Raw genomic sequence first — 15785 nt, forward strand, 5'->3', positions numbered from 1 at the left:
AAATAAATAAAACTTCTCCGCTCCTCCCACTAGAGTTAGAAATATTAACGAATGAGCTTATGGAGAACTCTGATCTAATCACCTCGGCAATTCAGAAAAAAAAACTGTGCAAACATTTTTTGTCAAGAGCATCATTGCTTCCGTATGGAAGCAATCTATTTTAAGAATTAAGTTAAACATATCAGCAGCAACAAAATTATTAAGCTGCCGCTGCACAGCATTGCTGACAGTGTTTTATATTTGCTGTATTATGTCGGCAAGCTACGTATAATAGGCTACTGTGCAGTAAACAGACTGTCGCTTCTTTTAAATGGGGAGTGAAAGATATTAACGTTTGACAGGTGACAGTTTCCATTGTAGATCCTGATTGATTTATTACCAGATCCCTTGTCCTCTAGTGATCACAGTTTAAATTATTATATAATTTCTATATTCATTTTAGGCTATTTAACGAGGCTCGTCTGTGACTTTGTGATAACACAAGTGAACAGTAACGATCGCGTGCAGACGCAGAATTACATTTCAACCTGACATACAGTATCTCACAAAAGTGAGTACACTCCTCACATTTCTTCAAATATTTCATTATATCTTTTCATGGGACAACACTGAATAAATGACACTTTGATACAATGTAAAGTAGCGTGTGTACAGCTTGTCAGTGTAAATTTACTGTCCCCTCAAAATAACTCGACACACAGACATTAATGTCTAAACTGTCGGTTACAAAAGTGTCAATATTTTGGGTGGCCACCATTATTTTCCAGCACTGCCTTAACCCTCTTGGGCATGGAGTTCACCAGAGCTTCACAGGTTGCCACCGGAACTCTCTTCCCCTCATTCATGACGACATCACGGAGCTGGTGGATATTGGAGACCTTGCGCTCCTCCATCTCCTGTTTTAAGAAGCCCCAAAGATGCTCAATAGGGTTTAGGTCTGGGGACATGCTTGGCCAGGCCATAACCTTTACCCTCAGCTTCTTTAGCAAGGCAGTGGTCATCTTGGAGGTGTGTTTGGGGTCGTTATCATGTTGCAATACCACCCTGCGGCCCAGTTTATGAAGGGAGGGGATCATGTTCTGCTCCAGTATGTCACAGTACATGTTAGCATTTAATGAACTGTAGATCCCCAGTGCTGGCAGCACTCATGCAGCCCCAGACCATGACACTCCAACCACCATGCTTGACTATAGGCAAGAAGACACACTTGTCTTTGTACTCTTCACCTGGTTGCCACCACACACACTTGACACCATCTGAACCAAATAAGTTTATCTTGGTCTCATCAGACCACAGGACATGGTTGCAGTGATCCATGTCCGTAGTGTGCTTGTCTTCAGCAAACTGTTTGTGGGGTTTCTTTTGCATCATCTTTAGAATAGGCTTCCTTCTGGGGCGACAGCCATGCAGACCAGTATGATGCAGAGTGCGGCGTATGGTCTGAGTACTGACAGGCTGACCCCCCACCACTTCAAGCCCTGCAGCAATGCTGGCAGTATTCATACGTCTATTTTCCAAAACCAACCTCTTGGTGTGACGCTGAAAACGTGCACTCAACCGTCTTAAACTGGGCCGCAGGGCAGTATGGCAACATGATAACGACCCTAAACACAACTCCAAGATGACCAGTGGCTTGATAAAGAAGCTGAGGGTAAAGGTGATGGACAGCCCAGCATGTCTCCAGCCATAAACCCTATTGAGCATCTTTGGGGCTTCTTAAAACGGGAGATGGAGGAGCGCAAGGTCTCTAATATCGACCAGCTCCGTGATGTCGTCATGAATGGGTGGAAGAGGATTCCAGTGGGAACCTGTGAAGCTCTGGTGAACTCCATGCCCAAGAGGGTTTAGGTAGTGCTGGAAAATAATGGTGGCCACACAAAATATTGACACTTTGGGCCCAATTTGGACATTTTTTCTTAGGGGTGTACTCACTTTTGTTGCCTTCAGTTTAGACATTAATGGCTGTGTGTCGAGTTATTTTGAGGCGACAGTAAATTTACACTGTTATACAAGCTGTACACTGACTACTTTACATTATATCAAAGTGTCATTTCTTCAGTGTTGTCCCATGGAAAGATATAATGAAATATTTGAAGAAATGTGAGGGGTGTACTCACTTATGTGAGATACTGTAGATAGCCTATGTTCTATGTCCTATGTTTAACAGACGTTAAACTCCTGGTAATAATAAAAATAAACAATGAGATACATACAATACAATACAATAGGTTTATTTATCTGAATGTAAAGCATGTTCACGATATGTAAGGTGGCCGCATATGAACGGCACGAGGGCTGAGAACTTTGCTACTGATCAGATAAATGATCGATCAAACGTAAAATCATCAGGAAATGATAAAAACATCCCGATGGAGATTTCTATGGAGTGATTTTGCTTTAAACTGTACAGGGTCGCGTTGTGACAGTGACACTCTTTCTTCAGTCGGAGCTGCAGCGTAAAGTGAAAACAAACTCAGGGTAGCTCTAACCACCTCCCGAGCAGGTCAGACCCAAGGCGTATGTTGCCGCAGTAACTGACTCTCGGTTGCGCTGAACCTGCTTCTTGAAACGGAAACTCTGGGTTGCCTCAAAACCAGCTACCTGAAACAGGCGTCAGGCCTGTGTACATGTTGTGATGTTTTGTGTCCGCTGTATTGTAATGTTGTGTGTTTTTAGCCACTCCTCGCTGTGAACCAATTTGCCCTCTTGGGACACTAATACAAACCTTGAATTTCCACTTCTCAAGAATCACTGTATTATTGCTTGAGAAGACTGAATCTTTACAGGATGCCCCTTTATAGCCATTCATGATAAAATCACCTGTTAACAGTAAACAGGTGAGATATGTGAGTCATGTTACACAGGTTTTTTATTAACATTCTACAGCTTTCCCAATCTGTTAATGCCCCTGTCCATACTTTTTTGAAATGTGTTGCTGGCATCAAATTCAGAATGAGCATATATTTACAAAAAAATATTAAATAGACAGGGTAAAACCATTAAATATATTGCCTTTGTATTGTTTTCAAATTGATTGTGTGCGAAAGGATTAAGAAATTATCTGATTCTGTTTTGTATACGTTTTAAATAATGTCCCAACTTTTTCGGTATTGGGGTTGTATTTCCTCTGGAAAAAGAACGCAAAGTACAAACGCGGTCCTCTGAGTAAAAAATAATAAAGATCAATAATGGAACCTATTTACCAAAGGAAGTAACTCATTTACTTCATTATTCATTACTGTCTGTGTAATATTGGTATGTATGTACCAGTTGTGTGCAGTTCTGTATCCCAACTGTCCAATGGTGCAGACAGATAATCACTGAATTCATTTTTAGGTTGTCCACCACCACTAGTATTACATTTCTCTCTTCTGTTCTCTGCATTCTCTTTTTAAAGCAAGTTTTAGGTTTTTACAGAGTCGGTCAATGTAGATATCATTCAATGAGTTAAAAAAAATTAAACATTTGAAATACTGGACCAAAGCCGTCTGTGAAACCAGCACATAACGCGACATGACGCCTGTCGCGGGAAGCGTGGAAGTGGCCGCAACGCGCTTGACACGGACGCGAGGAAGTCCTCGGGCCTGGGCTCTTACCGGGCGGGTGAAGTTTGGAGCGCGTGGGACGGTGCGGAGCGAAATCACAACGACTTCCTGTTTCGTGGTGATGACGCCGAGAAACTACGAAGGCCAAGGAGACGACGGGAACCGGCTGCCCGTGTTATCGTTGTCTCTGGACCTCCCTGAGCTGCTTTGAGGTTGATTTGATCAAGTGCGTCCAGGGCCGCCGCTCCCTATACGCAGAGTACGCAGACTGCGTAGGGCACCAAGTTCCTGGGGGGGGCACCCCAAAAAAAAATGTTTTATAATTTTTATTTTTTTATTTTTTTATTAAAAAGGAAAAAGAGATGGTCCGGGGGCCCCCCAAAATAGTTTTTTTTTTAAAGTTCATGATAATCATTACATTACAAAAAATATATAAATTAGTTATGAACAGGCCCATCGTTGTTTTTTCTTAATTGTGTAACCTATCCAGGGGTGGATTACTGCACAGGCACACCGGGCACAGGCCCAGGGGCCCAAGGGCTCAGGGGGGCCCTTAGCCAGAGATACTGATAGTAACTTTTCATGTTGCATAGTCAAAGAGCTCAGTCACTGATGTCAATAGCAGGGTCCAAAAAGGAATAGCCTAAATATAAATACTCATTAAAATGTAACAAGATAGAAATCATCATGGTCCCCTCAACTAGTAGGGGAGAAAGTAAGCAAGTTAAAAACAACAGCATTAGTAGCTCTGTCTAAGGGGGTTGAAGGCCCAAACAAATACACACACATACACAAATAAGCTTTATATGTGTGAATTCTAAATTGTTCATATCCACCCTTTATCTGTTGAAATGGGCCCCTCCATCATAGAACATGGGTCTTCCGACCAATCTACTGTTCTTACAGTTGCAGAGTAAAGAGTGCTACCTGTTTAAGAAAAATCTGAAAAATAATGTTCCTTCTGCATAACAGGATTTGATATCTCTCTAGTCTCTAAAATTTCCTCACAAAGTGCACCAGATTGATGCATTTTACTTTAAAAAGGTAAAAAAAAATCCGGGGGGGCATACCCCCGGACCGCCCAACAGGGTACAGGGTCCCTCCAACAATACCCCAAAATCCTGTGGGAAACACTGACTTCCTTAATATGTTTTTGCCATTAATTGTATGTATCCGTGTAGAAAATTCAGTGTACCTGACTGGATAGGGACAAGTGGGGGGCCCTTTAAGAGTGTAAGCCCAGGGGCCCATTATCTCATAATCAGTCTATGATCCTATCACTCAATTCCTTTGCAAAGGCAGTTTTTTCACAAGTTAAGCTGTTCTTTCTGTTAGTAAATGCTGGCAAATGTGCCAAAAAGCAGTCGCAGAGATCTTGCAAGGGCAAAAAATTTCCGCTCGCGCCCTACGGACGCGAGCTTCTTGGTGTTTTTTTTTTTGGGGGGGGAGCATCACTGACAATTTCAGCTTAGGGCACCCAAAAGCTTAGCAGCGGCCCTGAGTGCGTCGGACGTGGAGGTAAATAACCAACATGCGATATTTACTTTGCCCAGCAGGTGGCGCTCTCACTTTATATGAATATTAGCGTGTGGGCCTCCTCAGGCCTTGGGTCTCATTAACCATAACAAATTTGGAGAAGAAGTTGCGTTCCGAGTCGCATACTCTTTCTTTTTTCTATTCTACATACTACATCTGACGATAAAAATAATCTTGTTAGGATGCAGTGGGCATACTATTGGGACATAGTTTACTCTCTTATTTCATCATAACATTGCGCCTTGATCTTGCCTCTTGCTTTTATATTCGTCGCATCCCTGTTTGTTTTCATATGGAGGCTTCGTCGATGTGACGTCACTTTGCGCGATTGTGGGTCAGAATCGCCCAAATAGGATGCAGTTTTCAACACTAACAATCTTGGCCGCATGAAGTAGGACATCCGGGTACTTCTAACCATCCTAAATCTGGCCACAAGAATCGGGACACCCTAAATCTTTTTTCTAAATGCTATATAGTAGAAAGTATGCGATTTGGAACGCAACCAGAGTATGGTGGAGTTAGGCCAACTTCCAGTTTTTTTGGCGAATATTTCAAATTAAAAGACTTCCTGTTGATTTTGGGGTGGGGTTTCGAGAGGCTTTTTTGTTTGTCCTGGGATTGTGCATTGCTATATGAAATATTGTGCATCTAGGTGTAACACAGCCTGAGTTATGATCAATTAAAGGGTTCATGGCGTCCGTTTTTTGGCGAATGACGCGTCGGTGCTGCAAGACGGTGGTTCTGGTTAAAACAAGCTTTCGGGTATATCATCTTCCATGTCTGAGGACTTACCCTATCATATTTATTTTTGCACAAAAAGTTGTTATAACTCCACATTACTCTGCAGGATTGCAGAGTAAAGTGGACTCATGACATATTAGTGAATTTTGGTGAATATTGGCCGGCATTTCGTCATAGTTATTCGGAATGAAACAAAACTTTTTTTGGTGTATCTTCCATGTCTTATGAGTGTCCCTAGAGTTTTTGCTTTGCTAAATATGTTCCTGTTAGGAGTTGTGAATTTTTGAACATTGTGATGATTTTCGAGTCAGAAATTCACATATTTCAAATTGATTTTGGAGCGAGGCTTCAAGAGGCTTTTTTGTGGGGCGTGCAAAGATACATTTGGGTTTTAAATTTGGTGTAGCAAGGTATAACACAGCCTGAGTTATGATGAATTAAAGTTTCATGAGGTTGGTTTTTTATGATGTTTACGTCAACTTTGACCCCCAATAGCTCCCTGGTTCTACTGTAATTTTGAAATCTTTCCGCAATTTAACATCGGGCAAGCGTCTTGAGTATTTGAGAAGTGGTTCGACATCCCTGGCGTAAAAGCTCTAGGACGAGTTCGCCGATATGTGAAATTATGTAATATGGCGATTTTAGGCACTAAATCCAAAATGGCCGACTTCCTGTTGAGTTTGGCCCAGGACATAAAATTGCATTTAGGTGCGCCTAGCCCAATTTCAGGCTTCTAGCCCAATTTTTGAGCATGCATTTCCTGAAAAACAGTTTGTGGCCACAGGGGGCGCCGTTTTTTTGGCCCGGTCTTAAGTTGCAATTTTTTGCAGGTCTGGGGCCATATTCACAAAACATTTTATCTTAGCGCTAAGAGTACTCCTAAGGAGCACTAACAGTTCTTAGTAAGGAGTAATTTCTTAAAACCTATTCACAAAGCTGCTAAGACCAACTTTTACTAAGGAATGGGAGGGACTCCTAAGCTAAGAATAGAGGGCGTGGTTGACCCTGTTGCTATGGATGACGTCATGTTCATACCTTCTATGCCCACAGTGATTGGCTGAGAGGGAATGAGTCCCTAAGAGTGAATTTATGATAGAAACACTGTGGGAGATATCCGTAGTGTGTCGCTGTATTAAAGTAAAGAGTTTTTATATAGCCTACAATTAATGACAAGTGACACTGATTTAACATGAAACCAAGATACTGCAGGGTTTCCCACACATTCGTTCACAATTAACCTACAATAGCGCCACATAGGCCTATTCATTTAAAATTTTACAATGATTTGAATCGGAAAAAATATCCTCTATGCAGCAATAGTCAGACAGCGACAAACCAGGAAATTCACAATTCAGAAACAACAGCCGGCGAAATCGTAAAGTACATGCTGAAGGAAAAAGGCGAGACGCGCAACTATACAGTAGCGGATCTGTGGAACGGAGGAGATGCTGCAAAGCGCCACATATAGGCCTACTCTAGTAGGAAATTAAACCCAAACGTGACACCAACAGTAACTTTCAGTGCATCGTAAACCCAAAGCAACTGCAGGAAAAGGAACTTAATAAATAATGTTTTATATAAATATAATAAATATAAATGTGTCTATACTTTCTAAATATAGGCTAGCTTTACGATCATTAAACCCTTACAGCTATTAAAGGTAGGGTACCTTTTATAAAGCTCAATAGCATTAAATCTCTCCAAAACACCATCAAATGGTTGTCTGTGATTTACTCTTAGTGACTTAGGAGTCCTCTCGAGGACTCCTAGCTTTTCATAGATTTAGGAGCTAGTTTTAACGCTAAAATGCTTTGTGAATTAAACTTATCTTAAAAAGTTAGGAGTCCTAAAATTAGGAGTGAAACGCCCCTTATTTTTGAGTTACTCCTAAATCAGCACGTTAGGACCTGAAATGTTTTACTCTTAGCCTTAAAATGTTTTGTGAATACGGCCCCAGATGGGTACGCAAAAAATGTCAAGTTATGCATGACGGCAAGGGGGTGAAAAGTGCCAAAAATTACTAAAAAATAATAAAGAAGAAGAATAATAATCCTTTGCATTTCAATAGGGCTTTGCACCGTATTCAGTGCTCGGGCCCCAGGGTTCGACATAACGTATAGCCCGATGGCCCGGGGCCAGTAAAATCATATGCAGGGCAAGTTGATTGGCCAGTCACTGTCCCGCCCGGGCCAGTGACTGGCCAATCACAGTTCAGTATCTTTTCATAGTTCATTGAAATGCGCGTTGAGAGTCGGAATGAAAGCAGTGTTCATTTAAGACTCAATATAATAAACCTAATATAAAATATCTTTTTTTAATGAAAGGCCAGTGGACAACCGATGCGTGGGCGTTTTGACAGGCGGAGCAACAAGCGGGTGCACTCTCGCTCCGTTGGCAGAGCTGCCTACCGTCCGCCTGCGAGTCGACAAATCAATCGACTTGCTTTGCCCCCTTTCTTTCTTCCCACAGCAGAGGTTGAGGTGCAGACAATGATAACTGCGCTTTTCCTTTATCTGCCGCCGTAATGTTGCGGTATTTGCATCCAAGCCCCAATGGTAATACAAATGAGAGGCTTTATTTAAACGCTGTGAATGCGTCTCCGGTGATTGTGTCGGTTGTAGACAGAAACGAACGGAGGGACTCCGCTCACTGTACAGTTCCTATAGTCGCGCAGTTTGGCACTGTGTTTTCAGGCTCGAGACATTCAATCAGATCGCGGAAGTCTTTCCCATTGAAATCGCTAACGGGGAGAATATCCCCGGTTATTATTTTAGCCACAAACCACAGTTCATCTGCGCGGCGGCTCACTCGCTGGCGAGATCACACGGTGAAACGCTGCTATGCTCGGACGAAGGCATTGTGTGTTTCTAAGGTGATTTAACGTCATAGTCTTAGACGAGCATTTAACTTATGCTGCATATTTTGCACTGCATTGTTTTTTATCAATAGTTTGAAAAAATGGTCCCACACCGGACTCTTATGTGAAGCTGACACTTCATGGAGAAGTGACACTCCTGCAGCGCGCTCACGACCAGACGTGAACTCGTACACGGTGAAATCTCCCATTAAAAAAAACGGCATAACCCACTGATTTTCGGATTTCTATTCTATTTTTAAAGTCAACTTGAGCGCAAGTGGAAAACCGGTCATTCGGTCGACACATTCACATCCCTAATGCATATAGAGAAAGTAATAAAAACAGCCTACCACACCACAAAGAATGATCAGACCTTCATTATGCAGGTGAACTATTCATTAAACTGCCCAAATTCAAGAATAAAAACAATCATCAAACTACTGGACTTTAAAATACTGGCCCACTCTTTCAACATACTTTCAGTTGTAGGCTTCAAATTCAATATGTTTGCCTGGTTTTATATTATGTGTATGAGCAATATCAATATTTCATATAATTAACTAAAAAAAATAACCAAATCTAAAGGGAATATCTATACTGTTACAGTATAGATATTCCCTTTAGATTTGGTTATTTTTCTAATACAGGTATTAAAATTATTGACACTAAATTATGAAGAAAAAAAAGTGTGTGCAGGGCCAGTGAAAATATACAAGGGGCCAGTAAAACTCGGATCCACTGGCCCGGCGGGCCAGTAGGAAAAAAAAGTTATGTTGAACCCTGGGCCCTAATGACTTATTTTTAAGAAGACGATTCATGCCAGACAGCTATTTGGCTCGTATATCTGCATTTCATAATCAGTTAATTGTAAAGGTCAAAGGCTGTTGACTTGAATACTTTATTTATTTTTACTTTAAAAAGGATCTCTTCAAAGGACTATTACTGCATTTCAATAGTAGTTCCACTTCCCGTCAGCATTGGTATGACGTAACAGCATACGTCGCATGGAGGGAACTTGGAGCTCGGAGGGAGAGTGGGCGGGGGAGGAGCGGGGGATTTAAATGGAACCCACTTGCCCTTGGAGTCTCAATGGACCGTCAATAGGTAGTTCTGAATGCAAATAGAGAATTATAACATTCTATTAAAATGGGCCTAATTGCATAAAGCCATTTCCAGCATGACAAACATTGAATTTCGACATGATTACTCAAATTATCAAGATATTGTTACTTACACTCGTAAATTGTTTGGTCCCACATATTTTCTTAGTTTCTGTGAGTTTCAACCAAAACATCCGTTTTAAATAGGCCTACTAGTTGGCAGCCGTCGGTGTTATAGCAGCAATTGTGTAAACTGCAATGCATTCACTGGATTGATCCTATGGAAATAAGATAGGCTAATTGGCTACAGTGGCTTGCAAAAGTATCATACCCCTTGAACTTTTCAGAGAGGGGAGAGGGGAGTGACATGCAGAGAACGACCACGGGCTGGGATCGAACCCGGGTCCGCTGCTGGCCGAGGCCCATGGGGGGGACGCCCTACCAACTGAGCTAAGGGTGCCCCCTTTAATTGGGATTTTCATGTGATAGAACAACACAAAGTGGTGCATAATTGTGAAGTGGAATGAAAATTAAATATGATTTACAATTGTTTTAATAAATAAAAAACTGAAAAGTGTGGCGTGCAAAACTATTCAGCCCCCCTGAGTCAATACGTTGTAGAACCACCTATCGTTGCAGTTACAGCTCCAAGTCTATGGGGTATGTCTCTACCAGCTTTGTACATCTACAGACTGACATTTTTTCCCATTCTCCTTTGCAAAATAGCTCGAGCTTCAGATTCAGCGTCAGATTATGTGGAGAGCGTCTGTGAACAGTTACTTTCAAGTCTTTCCAGATATTCTCAATTGTATTTAGGTCTGGACTTTGACTGGGCCATTATAACACATGAATATGCTTTGGTCTAAACCATTCCATAGTAAATCTGGCGGTATGTTTAGGGTAGTTGTCCTCCTTGAAGGTGAACCTCCACCCCAGGCTCAAGTCTCTTGCAGACTCTTACAGGTTTTCTGCCCTGTATTCGGCTCCATCCATCTTCCCATCAACTCTGACCAGCTTCCCTGTCCCTGCTGAAGAAAAGGATCACCACAGCATGATGCTGCCACCACCATGTTTCATGGTGGGGATGGTATGTTCAGGGTGATGTGCAGTGCTAGTTTTCCACCACACATTGCATTTTGCATTAAGGCCAACAACTTAAAGTTTGGTCTCAAAATAGAAATTTTGCAATGTGTGGTGGAAAACTAACACTGCACATCACCCTGAATGTACAATCCCCACCGTGAAACATGGTGGTGGCAGCATCATGCTGTGGGGGTGCTTTTCTTCAGCAGGGACAGGGAAGCTGGTCAGAGTTGATGGGAAGATGGATGGAGCCGAATACAGGGCAGACAACATGTTAGAGTCTGCAAGAGACTTGAGACTGAGGTGGAGGTTCACCTTCCAGAAGGACAACTATCCTAAACATAATGCCAGATCTACTATGGAATGGTGTAGACCAAAGCATATGCATGTGTTAAATTGGCCCAGTCAAAGTCCAGACCTAAATACAATTGAGAATATCTGGAAAGACTCCAGTCTGACGCTGAATCTGAAGCTCAAGCTATTTTGCAAAGAAGAATGGGCAATAATGTCAGTTTGTAGATGTACAAAGCTGGAAGAGACATACCCAAATAGACTTGGAGCTGATATTGCAGCAATAGGTGGTTCCACAACGTATTGACTCAGAGGGGCTGAATACTTTTGCACGCCACATTTTTTCGCTTTTTATTTATAAAAAAATTGAAAACGGGTAAAATTGGAAAAAGGGGTATGTATACTTTTTCAAGCCACTGTATATATCAGTGATTCTTGAGAAGTGGGACAAAACAGGGTGCAATGTTGAAAAAATACAAACCCTATGTTTCGGCAAATTAAATTACATGTGTGTATCCAACATATACTAAGCTACTGAGCTAAGCTTTGACACAACCTCCCAACTTTTGTTTTTTTTACCCTCATTGGCCTATCACCACCGTCAGATGTCAACTCCGTCAGATTTCCTGTCTGACGGTGTTGCCATATTTAACGTTTCTTAAACATAACAAATGGAATTTATCTAGTAGCCATTTGGTTTTTCTGTTGATGTTAGGTGCTAGTATGAACTACTTCAGGAAAATAAAATGATAAAAAAAATTCAAATAACTTCTTTAGAAATTGTAAGTCGGTGTTGACATATCATGGTTGTGGCACAGGATTTTCAAGATTCGGAATGTAAAATATTCTAAAACTACAACACTTATCAGAGCCTGTCTGACTCTAATGTACTCTGCAGAGGTAGAAAAGAGGTCCTTCAAAGTGACAGCTGCCCCTTATTTCGCCTGATTTTATTACATTTTACATAATGAAATGTCTGACGGTGTTGATTTACAGTAAAGTGGTCCCACCACTTAGAATCCTTATAAAACATGAATGTGTTGTAGAAAAACTGTTTTTATTGATATAAGAGATTATATAGTGTTGCTTTTGATGAAAAAAGCTATTTTTAAATTATTAAAGTACATTTTTAATAGGTTTTATTGCATATGAAAGATGCCTTTCTCTGAGGACACACTGTTTTGGACATCGTGAGAAGATAACAAGTGTCATATATTTGACATAATAATGATAAAATTCAATTTAAGGGGATAATTGTGCTCCAGACATTATATTCTTAATCCCTATTAACATTTACAATTTTAAATATTTTTAGTTTTAAACATAACAGCAGTTACATGGAAGACAGCCTTTTGTCCCGGTTCTCAAGAATCACTGATATATACAGTATCTCACAAAAGTGAGTACACCCCTCACATTTCTTCACATTTTTCTTTATATCTTTCCATAGGACAACACTGAATAAATGACACTTTGATACAATGTAAAGTAGTCAGTGTACAGCTTGTATAACAGTGTACATTTACTGTCCCCTCAAAATAACTCGACACACAGCCATTAATGTCTAAACTGAAGGCAACAAAAGTGAGTACACCCCTTAGAAAAAATTTACAAATTGGGCCCAAAGTGTAAATATTTTGTGTGGCCACCATTATTTTCCAGCACTGCCTTAACCCTCTTGGGCATGTAGTTCACTAGAGCTTCACAGGTTGCAACTGGAACCCTCTTCCACCCATTTATGACAGCATCACAGAGCTGGTGGATATTAAAGACCTTGCGCTCCTCCACCTTCTGTTTGAGGATGCCCCAAAGATGCTCAATAGGGTTTAGGTCTGGAGACATGCTTGGCCAGTCCATAACCTTTACCCTCAGCTTTTTTAGCAAGCCACTGGTCGTCTTGGAGGTGTGTTTGGGGTCGTTATCATGTTGCAATACCACCCTGCGGCCCAGTTTACGAAGGTTGAGTGCACGTGGCCAACACAGAGGTTGGCTTTGGAAAATAGACGTATGAGTGCTGCCAGCATTGCTGAAGGGCTTGAAGGGGTGGGGGGTCAACCTGTCAGTGCTCAGACCATACGGCGCACTCTGCATCATACTGGTCTGCATGGCTGTCATCCCAGAAGGAAGCCTATTCTAAAGATGATGCAAAAGAAACCCCACAAAAAGTTTGCTGAAGACAAACAGACTACGGACATGGATTACTGCAACCATGTCCTGTGGTCTGATGAGACCAAAATACATTTATTTGGTTCAGATGGTGTTAAGAGTGTGGAGCGGCAACCAGGTGAGGAGTACAAAGACAAGTGTGTCTTGCCTAGAGTCAAGCATGGTGGTTGGAGTGTCATGGTCTGGGGCTGCATGAGTGCTGCCAGGACTGGGGATCTACAGTTCATTGAATTCTAACATGTACTGTGACATACTGAAGCAGAGCATGATCCCTTCCCTTCATAAACTGGGCCACAGGGTAGTACTGCAACATGATAACAACCCCAAACACCCCTCCGAACGACCACTGGCTTGCTAAAGAAGCTGAGGGTAAAGGTTATGGACTGGCCAAGCATGTCTCGTCTTAAACCCTATTGAGCATCTTTGGGGCATCCTCAAACGGGAGATGGAGGAGCGCAAGGACTCTAATATCCACCAGCTCCTTGATGTCGTCATGAATGAGTAGAAGAGGGTTCCAGTTGCAACCTGTGAAGCTCTAGTGAACTACATGCCCAAGAGGGTTAAGGCAGTGCTAGAAAATAATGATGGCAAAACAAAATATTGACACTTTGGGCCCAATTTGGACATTTTTTCTTAGGGGTGTACTCACTTTTGTTGCCAGCAGTTTAGACATTAATGGCTGTGTGTCGAGTTATTTTGAGGGGACAGTAAATTTACACTGTTATACAAGCTGTACACTGACTACTTGACATTGTATCAAAGTGTCATTTATTCAGTGTTGTCGCATGGAAAGATATAATTAAATATTTGAAGAAATGTTAGGGGTGTACTCACTTTTGTGAGATACTGTATATATTAGTGCTGTCAGTTTAACGCGTTACTAACGGCATTAACGCAAACCCATTTTAACGGCGTCAATTTTTTTATCGCGCGATTAACACTCGTCATGGCCTAGGAAACGTTGTGGTTTTTTTACATGCTGTTGTATCAACTAGTAATGTTAGAACAACTGAAACACCACAAACTATACATATGGCTATATTGTTATTTGCACTGAATTGCAAATTATGATATTTTAGAAGAAATACACTGAATTACAATGGTGTAGACACCATAGTAATTCAGTAAAATATCATAATTAGAATGGGTGTGATAAGAGCATTAAAATGAGAAAAAATAATGGGACAAAAAGAAATCAAGGGACATTCAGGCTAGAATAAATAAAAATGCGATTAATCGCGAGTTAACTATGACATTAATGCGATTAAATATTTTAATCGTTTGACAGCACTAATATATATGTGTGTGTGTGTGTGTGTGTGTGTGTGTGTGTCCTGTGGGTGGCCGCAATGTCCCTTAAGGCGAACAGCCTACCGGAAAATAAAAAAAGAACTGCAATGCACTGTGGGTGATATCCACCTCGGGGTGACCATCGTTGTTCACGCGATCACTCAGCCCTATGAGGGTCTATCTCACCAAGTTCAATTCAGTTTTCCAGACATTTGGAACAACACTCGTGATGGCGGCGGGGATTCCCCCGATTGAACGACTATTGAAAAACAGCGCAAGCTTTATTTTCGGGCTAAATTAGTCACTGACCTTATTAGGAACACCTGTTGAATTGCTTGTAGAAACAAATCGCTAATCAGCCAATCACATGACAGCAACTCAATGCATTTTAGGCATGTAGACGTGGTCAAGACAATGTGCTGAAGTTCATACCGGGCATCAGAAAGGGGATTTAAGTGGTTGATGGTGCACGGCAGGATAGATCCATGCTTTCACTTTGTGTTGTGTATGCCAAATTTTGCCCCTACCATGAACTTTGCAACTGAAATCGAGACTCATCAGACCAGGCAAGTGTTTTCCAATCTTCTATTGTCCAATTTTGGTGAGTCTGTGCAAATTGAAAATTGGACAAACAAAACAGATTAAAATATTACGTGTTCACGTTGAATGCAGGTTGAACAGGTGTAGCCTACTCATTGGACAATATTGGGCTTTATAACTTGTGTTTTATTTTACTTACTTGCAGTAACAACCAGCGTCCTAACGTTATTAGCGTATTTTCCCGAAACGCTTGTCCGTCGTGAGTGATGCATGCTTGCGTTTGTGTATTTGTGCACCGCTGAGACACACACAGCACAGTGTGGAGCAGGCAGATTATTCAGAGACGCAAGGGTGGGGGCGGTGGTCTGCTAGCATCTTGAACTCTTTAAGTTAAACTGACTTTATTTAACAGTATGACACGAGAACGCAGTTTAACGTTTATGGAACAAACTGGAAAGAGATTTTTTTTATTTGTGTGTGGAGGTGAGGTGGAGAAGTAGCTGACTGGAAATGCTTTCATGTACGGCCGTTCGGCCAGCGCTTACGGAAAACACTGCTATTGCAGAGATGAAATAATCTTTTGTATTATTCCAAGATATTGTATGTATTTTCAGGATATACCTGATCTTGTTTTAT

The sequence above is a fragment of the Ammodytes marinus genome (assembly GCF_949987685.1).
Source record: "Ammodytes marinus genome assembly, chromosome: 1".
Taxonomy (NCBI): domain Eukaryota; kingdom Metazoa; phylum Chordata; class Actinopteri; order Uranoscopiformes; family Ammodytidae; genus Ammodytes; species Ammodytes marinus.